The following is a 10,332-nucleotide window of genomic DNA, read 5'->3' on the forward strand; positions in this document are numbered from 1 at the left end:
ATAATTTAATTATATAATTTGTAGTCATTTTTTGGGACAACTATATATTTATGATTGCTTGTAAATATAATTAATCGTGTTGACACTTTTTAGGCTTTCACGGGTATTACCTTCAAAGATATCAGAAGGGTTGCGGATTATCACCGTGTTTTTATCCATTGCCAATGTTTCGTAAACCTTTCACTTCATTAAGGCGAGGAACGCACTGATACTGAGCTGCTCTTCCGGAGAACTTCCTTTATGTATTAATTTTACTATTAATAATAGCGACACACTGATTGAAAAGCTTCAATTTTTCTTAACATGTTTTTCAGACATTACGATCACATAAACAGTTAGGGTCAGTTTCACAATTCATAGTTAACTCTCAACTGAGAGTTGTCGAACTGGACCTAAGTGATTTAAGAAAATAGTTTCATTATTCATTATAATTGCAATTACTGAAAATTGCAATTACTAAAAACGTTTATTTTATCTACCATTTATATCTTGATATTTTACCATATTAATATTTGTTTTTTCATATTTGTGAGAACAATACATAATTATTTAGTAATAACCATAAAAATGGAGCTCCTAACTATAATTATTTTTCCATGCAATTATAATCACAAAAAAACTTTTCTCTTTTTCCATGCATCGTTCCGCGAAATATCTCGCGCAATCTCGTTCCGTCCATTTCTCTCGCAAAGAGCAAAAGCGTCGGTACGTTCCCTCGTCCATCTTTAACGTCCACGTGAGACACACAGAGCGTTTGATAAGATATTTATCAGCGCATTTTGTGGACAGCGTGGAAATTCCGGGCGCACTTAGATACGTGAGTTATTCTGCGCCCTGCTAGCATCATCTACAATACATACAAGTTACGTTTTCGCACACACACACACACACACATATACCCTCTCTTTCTCTGTCTCCATTTTTCTATCTCTCTATTTATCTTCCTCTTTCTCTCGCGCTAACGGACAAACGGGCGAAGATAGCGGAAATAATTCTCCGATGAAAATAATGCATCTTTTGTACACTTCACACTTATATACGTGCGCGCGCGCGTGCACACACATACACACATACATATGCAAATACCATATCTGTCCCTCCTTTATATCCACTCTATCATCACTGCGCTTCTCTTTCCCCCAAACTAACATAACTAGAACAAAAGTTTCGGCGAACACTGTCAACTGCCGCCACGGCAAAGATAATGTGAAAGCCTCTTTGCACAGCTCACCGGCTTGAATCTTCCTTTAAGGACAAAGCAAGAGCGCGGGAGACAGGGGTGGTATCGTCGGGAACTGTTGAATACTGTTGAAGGGGGAAACCTTAATTGCAACTCGATGTGAGAAGTGGAGAGAGAGAGAGAGAGAGAGAGAGAGAGAAATTGGGAAGGTGCATAGTCTGGGACTGGCTAGAGAATGTTATAGCTATACTTGAATAAGATAATACGAAACGTTTGATATGATCTTTGACAAAGTTACTGTCGCTTCCAGTTTCTATCGTTTGTCTATCGATGTCTTGATCCCTCACTCCTTTTGGGAGAAACAAGCAGAAAATATTTTTGATATAAAAAACCCCGTACAAATTGTACAAATGGAAAAAGTGGCAGTCAAATTGGAAACTGTGATATTGTAGATTATGAGATATTGATCAAAACTTTTATCAAAAAAATAAATAGTTCAACGAATAAAGATATTTTTTAGTCCAATTAGGCTTAAAATAGCAACTTTCAAATGGTGCTACAGCAAAGTCTGTCCATTTTTTTATTTTGCCTCCTTTTTATTTTTTGAAGGAGATTTTTCATCAGTACATTTCATAATCTATAAAATATTACAGTTTCAGTCAATCTGACCAAACCTACTTTTTCTATACGATTTATCCTTTTTCGTATTTCTCCCTCCTTCCCTAAATTCTATCACTAAATTCTATCTTTCTCACCACGATACATAAGTTATTTTATGTCACGGGAAGAAGATATCTCTTGGAAAATATGAAAAAGGCGGAAAAGGAGAGACGAGAGAAAAATCTTTCCCCCAAGATATACAAAACGGCAGCGTCCAGTACGTTAAACGCCAAGATGTCCAAAGTATTTCACAAGATAGCACGACGGAAGCAGTCGGTGACCTGATCTCTAACTATGTACCAAGTACACCACACTCCGGCGCACATTTACCCCTCCCCCCCCCCCTCTTGTAAAACGCGTTTATTTTGGACAACTGCGAGTTATTAACAGATCCGCGCTTCAAGCCACGATATCCCGTCGCACATTTGTTGTCTAGATGTAATAATAGTACGCCGACGATACTATTTGCTGGAACAAACTCGTGGGGGGCCCGCGGACTAAGCGTCTCCCTTTTAACACCGGAATGTCACAGCGACGACGCGACAGATCCCAAAACGCACGCAATCATTAGGAGCAATGTTATAATTACGTGCTAGCTCGTCACTTATTACAATATAAATAATTTAGCTCGTGAAATTGGAAAGCAAAATATAATCGGGATCGCCTATAACGAGCATTAAAAGTTGATTTTATATTATGTATTACAATTTGGTTTATCGTTATACTCTGTATGAAGTAAAATGTTTCGACTTATTTTACTTAGTTTTCTTCAGTTACTCGCATAATATATCAGTATTTTTTATAATCCCATTTTACTGTATAATAATAACATAAATTAAAAACTAGAAATTTTAACAATTAACATTAAATTAATTTACTGTTCTTATATGAGTCAATTACGTTATTTACTCTGCGTTTTATAAAGATAGATGTGTTCACCAGTCACAAATCGTATTACGATGTCACTGATGTAAAACGTCATTCATATATAATATTTAAAAATAATAATAAGATAATACTTTGATGTTTCAAATTTTATATATTCCTGCTTCTTAGTTCGGAAATCACGCCTCAAAATTTGTCCTCGTTAATTTCGGCAACTTGCGCAAACTAATTATGTAATACAACTAATTATAATTATATAACTATATATAACAACTAATTATGTGATACACCGCAGAAAATGCGATATGAAGCGCCCGTAATTGGGAAGATTCTCGCGATTACAATCTTTTAAGAAGATTAAAAGTATGTTTTGATATAGAGTACGACGTATAATATCCCTTCAGTGTCGGGAATTCCACGACCTTCGTGTCTTAAAAAGAAGGAAAATCACGCGCGTCTTTATTGAGTTTTGTATTAATTTTGTGATATAATAATTTTTTTAAGAAAAACAATACTATTTTCGATCGAAGCGGATGTTAGTATTTAAGTTTTTCAGTGTGAATTTATATATGCATATCCAATTTTGCAAGCCGCGCGTTGAAATCCTTTTCAGTTTTAAAACGCAATCATAAACAGACTATAATAGTGATATCACATATTAAACTGACGAGCAATTTAATAATTCTTCTCTATTTTTTGAAGAATAATTGAAGTTGTTATCACACGAGGGTTGGAATAGCAAGATTCTTCAATGGGGGAATACAAAAAATATATATCACTTAGGATTTATCGTGTAATCAAAGATAATAAATAATCAAAGATCACTTGAGTTTAACTTTTTAATTTGGTAAAACAAATTTTTCTTCGATTGCTAATGACACCGCAGAACGAAACTTTGACCAACGGCTTTGCGACGTCCTCGTGGATCGTCGAGTCTCGGGTGAATCATAACTTAGATAGCTCTAACGCATAACTTAGTTAGTCAGTTATAACGCATAAATTACCCTACCGCGACCGACGAGAGTTATGCGGTTTATAAATATCCGGATTTAACCACGCTGCTTGGGTGCATAGATGCTGCGACCATCGAAAAATTATGATTTTTATCCTAAGGCAGTGGCCTTCGAGGAAACCATTGTGTCGTCTCCGCAAAAATTACTGAATTTTCGATAGAGGTAAAGCAAATCATTTCGTGGAAAATTTTATCTACTTCGCGAATATCGATTAGTTTAAGTTTAATTAGGAGTTAAATTTGCGAGACGTTTTGTTAAATTACTGGAATAATTACTGAAATAATTACTGAAATATTAATCCCTATATACTATTTTCGAATAAACGAAATGAAACATGACATCACTTATGAAAGAATTATAAAGGACAAGTGTTAAATGCTAAAGAGGGCAAAGAAGAGAAGCGCTTTCTCTTCATATGTTTCGTGATTAATTCCGTGATTAATTACATGTATAATGAAAAATATTATATTCAGTCAAAGTGATATATGTCTCAATAATAGAATTGGAAGGATGTTCATTTAAAACTTGGGAGATCCGAATTCGAATCTCGGCTAAGATTATTATTTTTCGCAATAAATTATTTACAAATATTTAATGATGCTTATTATATAGCATCAATATTAAATTGCTTGTCAATTTAATTTGTAATATCATTGCTTCAGCTTCGATATAGGAATGAGTTTTAAGACCAACAAACAATCAGCGCAAAGTTTGAATTGGAAATTGTATAAATTCACAACAAATATAATCTGAAGTAAAAAAAAATCATAGAATAAAGTATAATAACGCCGTTATTTTTACAGTCACTTTTCATAATAACGATTTGATGGCATACAATTTTTATGACTGAAACAATAACTAGCTAAACACTAAGGTTGGGAAGGTCACTTTAAAAAGTAACTTGTCACTATTATACATTATTTACTGAAAAAAGTAATGCATCGACGCGTTATTTATTCATTACAAATAACAAGTAAAAGTAACTTATTACAAACTAATGAATTACTTTTTTCAATAACAAATGACTTTTTTAATCCATTATAAGTAACAATTGACTTCTCCGACTCTGATGTTCGCCATAAAAAATTCGCAATGTTATTATCAAATCGTTATTATAACAAAATAACGATAAAAAGTAACGGTGTAATAACGATAACAAGTAATACGTACTTTCCCCTGACAAAAGTCATAATAATAACAATAAGGATATCTTCATGATCTCATTTATCACATATAAGTTTTTAAGTACCAAATGATGTCATGATATCATAGTGATCGAAGAATCGCCTTGAATATGGCGCTTTTCATATATATTAGATGCGCAACTAAGTTCTCGCTGTTATTTTGATGGCATTTTCATCAAAATAATAGCGAGAACTTAGTTGCGCACCTAATATATATATATATATATCAATATTGATTCAGTCGATTTTCATTTGATATTGTAATTAATTCTGCCCTTTTAATATTTCGCCCGGTCGCCATCGAGCTGATGTATACATATAGGTGGACGCGCGGCGTTTATTACGATCAAAACAAGAGGCGCGGATCTCTCCACATGTATGGAGTCTGCGCGCGCGCAATTCTGCCCATGAGTATCCGCGATCGCTCAACATCCATGTAACATACACCCGTATTCTGATTAAACAAGATGGATATATACGCATCCTTCCATTATATCCCATCAATACGTGCAATTTCAATTTTTTGAGACCCTTATAGAAATTTGATACAATATTTACTAATTAATCACTCATTTTCAGTATTAAAAATTATACTGTTAACGATATTTTTAACATTCAAAATGAATGATTAATTAGCCAGTGTTAAATTTTTATCAGGCGGATCGTGCCATCCCCCTCCCCCCCACATAACTAACATTTTTTCGTATCGCCGGAAAAATTGTGATCGATCGATTTTCCATCGCATCAATCAGTCGAGCTTTCATTGCATTCTTAACAATTAAAATATATCGATTTAATCGATTAAATCGAGCCAATTCGTATATACGATTCAAATCGACGCTTTCCGCTGTTCAAAAAATTTATTTTCTCATGTCAATTAAAGATTCTATGTAGAATCTGGCCACAAGCAATTGTGTGAAACTAAGAATGAAAAAGAAGAGTACAACTTATACTATCTTACTCATTCTAAATTGAGAAATTGACACAAACAATTGTTTGTAAATACTACTTGAGTGTCTTCGAGTTTTACTATATATATGTTTTATTATTGTTTACGGAATATTAAATAAAATGATTAATTTATATCCATCAAAAAAATCATTAAAAATACATTTTACAATGTTTTTACGCAAAATCATTGTAAATACATTCAAAACGTAATAAACTTGAGTAGTGTTTTCAAATACAGCCTTACTGAAGTTGACAAAAACGATGAACCGATCCAAAGTTTGTCGTCTCGTAGCCAGACTCTGTTATAGAGTCTCTAAAGCCAACTATACCGGCACTCGTGTTGCATTTCCCTATTATACATGCCAATAAGAATATAACAAAGTTTCAAAGATCATGAACGGATCGGAGAACGCTGATTTGAATGATACTGATTGATCGATGCGATATCAGCGCGTGCTGATATTAAAATGATGAATATAACTGATGAACTTGCCAATGACGATTTAGCTCTGCATACAGAACGGCTGAATCACGACCTTAACCACGACGCCGACGGCGACGACAACGGCGATGATTGCGGAGCACAGTTTGATCGACTTTAGACTCGACAACGTGGCGATCGGACGGTTGGCCACGGGTTATAATGTCGGCGGATGGGTCGATTGGATTAGGTCGGTCGGTCGGTCGGTCGGTTGGTTGGTCGGTCGGTCGGTCGGTCGGTCGGTCGGTTGGTAAAAGAGAAGAGAATGAAAGAAAGAGAGAGAAAGATAGAGATAGAGAAGAGAGAACAGGTGTAGGTTCTGGACCTGGATGATGGTACGTGGTGCGGCAGGGCCGGGGGCTGACGCGACACTGCTCGCGGGCGCGTACACGCGCGCACGCCGCGCGCATCCGCTGACGCGCATATCCGGCCCTCGTTCATGTGCGCCGGCACCGATATAGCCAATCCCGGAAGCGGGATAAAGGGACGAGTGGCGCGCACCCGAAAATCGCGGCCACGTCACGGGGTAGGTCGAATGACCATGGATTCGAATTTCGAATCGAACTGGATCGACGTCGATAAGTCGGGGGGGAGGGGGAGAGGTCTCATCGCTGCCCCTCAAAAAAGCGTTAGAAGTACTCCGAAAGTGATCTTGGAAACCAGCATTAAATCGATACCATCCCTTCTCAGTTAACACTAAATATTCCTCAAGTATTCGTAGAATTTTCTTAAAATCCTAAAATAATTCCTAAAATTCCAAGAGTATTCCGAAATATTCCGAAATATTTACAGAAAGAAAAAGCAACGTTCAAATAATCATTAAATATTCCATTCATACATCGTTACATATTCAGAGAATGTTCCATATATGCTTATATAGTAGCGCTCAAAAATATTTTGTAGATATTAAAATTCCTGATTTTCAAATGGGAGGATTTTCAAATAAAAGAGACTCATTAGTAAATTAAATATCGTATATTTTAAATTATTTCATTGTAATTTTCAAAAGATCATTCATGTATACAATGTTGGCGCACAACTCTGACCTAAATCGCTTCCCATCTGCCAATATTACCAATTGAAATTCCTTACAAATTACTTTCGAGCATTATACTGTATATTCCGCAAAATTATAATTTTCCTATAGAAATTCCAGGTCCGTACAAATGATTTTCATAATATATAGAAACGTTTATACTATTTATACTTCTGAACGTTTCATTAATATTTGAACATTTCTGTAAAAATTCTTGTATTGTTCTGGAATATTCGGCACATTGGGAATGCAAATATATCCTTTCACGAATAATTAGCGTTAGCTGAGTCCTGGCGGGTGATCCGTTTCGAGTTACGTTTGTTATGCAATAAAGAGAGAACTCATCAAATATCTTGCAAAGAGAAATATATCACTAAATACAGCTAAAACAAATTTTTCAATGGACATTCTAGATCCAAACCCATATAACACAGAAACTTGCAGCAACATTGCAATAACATTCCAAACATTGCAGCATGAGATAAAGTCTGTTATTTACTGGTTCTTTCTATATTCTTTCTATCCATCTTGATTTATATTATTATTCTATAACTTTTCTTCCTTTCTTTAACAAAAATTATTAAAGAAGCAATTTTGATTGATATTTCAGAAAAAAAAGAAGTCTGTTTATTTCACAAATTGTTTGATATATTATATTTCACAGAAAAAAAAAGTCTAGTTACTTTTCGTAGTGTTTATTGGCGCTTGCTGAATCGTAGATATCGAGCTATCGCGTTCTAGATAGACCGCATTTAACAATGTCTCGACCGAATTCCAAATAATCTTAAAAGAGCACATATTATTTCCGATTGAGTGGCTTCTTTCTACCGATAGCGAGAAAGCGGCCGTTAGACGGAGTGGAAGGGAAAAAGAAAACGTCGCGTGTTCGCCAACTTCCATCAGGAATGCTCGATTAGAATCAACAAGGAAGCTCGCAACAGGTGAGAATGTTCGTCTTGCATACGCGATGATCCTTTCGACACGAAACTCTCCTTATAGAATTGAACGTTCGGATAACGTTGAAGATCAGTTACTGTAATACTCAACTTCTGTCAATGGAATCTCCGAACTTGGATTTGACCAATAATTGTATTGACCAATAATATATAGAGACAAATCAGAATTTGTCCTAAACGTACAACTCGCAGTCAATCCAGAAATAGATCGTATCCGCTTGTATCACAATTGAAATGTACGATGTATAAATTCCGTCAAAGTCCCCTCAGTGAGATTCCTTTTCCACTGGTAGCATTTTACATCTGTGTGAAAGAGTAGCGGAAATATCGGCATCAGTACCGGATTGGCGCGTTGGTATGCGCGTCACAATGGTCATGTTGTTTCTATTCGACGTCCCGCGAGGGGAAAAATTCGCGGATAAAGTGGAAACGCCTGGAAAGCAGCCGGCGGCGGAGCGAAAATAAAGAGAAACGACAGGGAACGTTCAGCAATGATACCGCCTCGTGCATCCGAGAGTAGATATGCGCAGTGATGCGTCTCGACGAATGCACCCGCGAGCTGCACGTTCTCCGACACGACCGAGAAGTTTCTGACAATTATAAAAAAGAAGGATTGCCAGGATGCATGGAGAATAAAAGTGTTCGTGGAAAGCATACGAAACCAAAGTTCTTCAGTCACGTGTTGTATTCCGATTCAGGACAGAAACCTTGATGGAAACAGAAATTTTTTTGTAAAATTTCTAAATTGTCAAATCTAAATAATAATATTTCTATTTGCAGCCGCGATATTTCATATTTTGTCTTGCAATATTTTATATTTTGCATTATTATATTTGTAATATTAAATTTATTATATTTTAGTATTATGGTATTTTTTTTTGCAATTTTTATATAGATATTTATATACACGTACAAATATAGATAATGTATATTTATTTGCGGTACTGATTTTGGTTTTTATTCAGGTATTGTTTAGCCAGTTTCTAGCATTGAATGTCTTTGTTTTCTTTATAACAAGTTAGATTGTGAACAGTAATCTTTTGCAATTATACCGCGCGCGCGCGAACGGAAATTTTATCATAAACATAACATTCCTGTCTGACAAATAAGAACTGTAATCACAGTCAGGTGGATATTTAGCATTAAATAGAGATGTAAATTGGAGTGTCTGTCTAGTAAATGCCAGTAAAAGACGTTATTTCAAGCTGCGTTCATCGTTAAATCGTTCCAAAGTAAATTAAAGTAAGGCGGAAGAGGCAATTGTTTTATGAATTCCTTGAAATGTAAGCGTTGCAAAAGCTGGACCGCGCAAATAAATGATTAATTCGAGAATTAAGTTTTCAAAGAAAAACGCGGCCATTATTTACTCTTTTAATTGGATCGCCTCTCGCTTTTCATAATCGGATTCCATCGGTATCTCCCTGGATGGACGTGGTATCTTCTCGTTATATCTAGAATTATCTTTCGCTGTATTGTTCCTTTGTCCTTAAATGAAATCGATCGTGACATGTATAATTTATAAGCTGCCGTTAATTAAATTTCAGCGTTTGATTGGGGTCATTTAAATTTATGATGGACTAGCATGACTTTCGTGAAAAATGGCTGATTGCCTTTAGAAAACGAGTTGACATTTAAAAAGGCGAATGTCACATTTATCGCATTGTTGATGTTAATAATGTAACTATGGATATTAACAATGTACAACTTGATGTAAGAATACCAAATGTAACATAATTGTGCATAATGGCGGCTAAATATCGATTTTAAAAATTTACTTTATTTTCTATTGGTTGATTTAAAAATTTTTAAACTTTTTAAATTTGGAGCAAATTTCTAATTTATGCAAGAACGAGCATACTTTGAATAACTGAATATTTACGGTGGGAACGTTACACTTGGTGTTCTTATTTCATGCTATGTATAATATACAGGATATGTCAAATTATGAAACAAAAAAAGCGATTCGTAATTTTACACGCAGTGTAC

At 35.2% G+C, this 10,332-nt stretch overlaps 1 protein-coding gene across 2 annotated transcripts in view; it reads right to left on the reverse strand.

The window, feature by feature from the left end:
* Nucleotides 1-10,332, reverse strand: part of mub (poly(rC)-binding protein mub) — a 123,846-nt gene that overhangs the window by 82,414 nt on the left and 31,100 nt on the right. The window contains exon 1 of one of the 2 annotated variants that reach the window (XM_011064535.2): nt 6,367-6,742. The exons of the other annotated variant lie outside the window; for it this stretch is intronic. The gene's annotated coding sequence lies outside the window, so the exon portion shown is untranslated. Of the gene's footprint in view, nt 1-6,366; nt 6,743-10,332 lie in introns of those variants that run through there. 2 annotated transcript variants of the gene reach the window in all.

This window comes from Acromyrmex echinatior, chromosome 9 (genome assembly GCF_024713525.1).
Source record: "Acromyrmex echinatior isolate Ae372 chromosome 9, ASM2471352v2, whole genome shotgun sequence".
NCBI classification, from domain to species: domain Eukaryota; kingdom Metazoa; phylum Arthropoda; class Insecta; order Hymenoptera; family Formicidae; genus Acromyrmex; species Acromyrmex echinatior.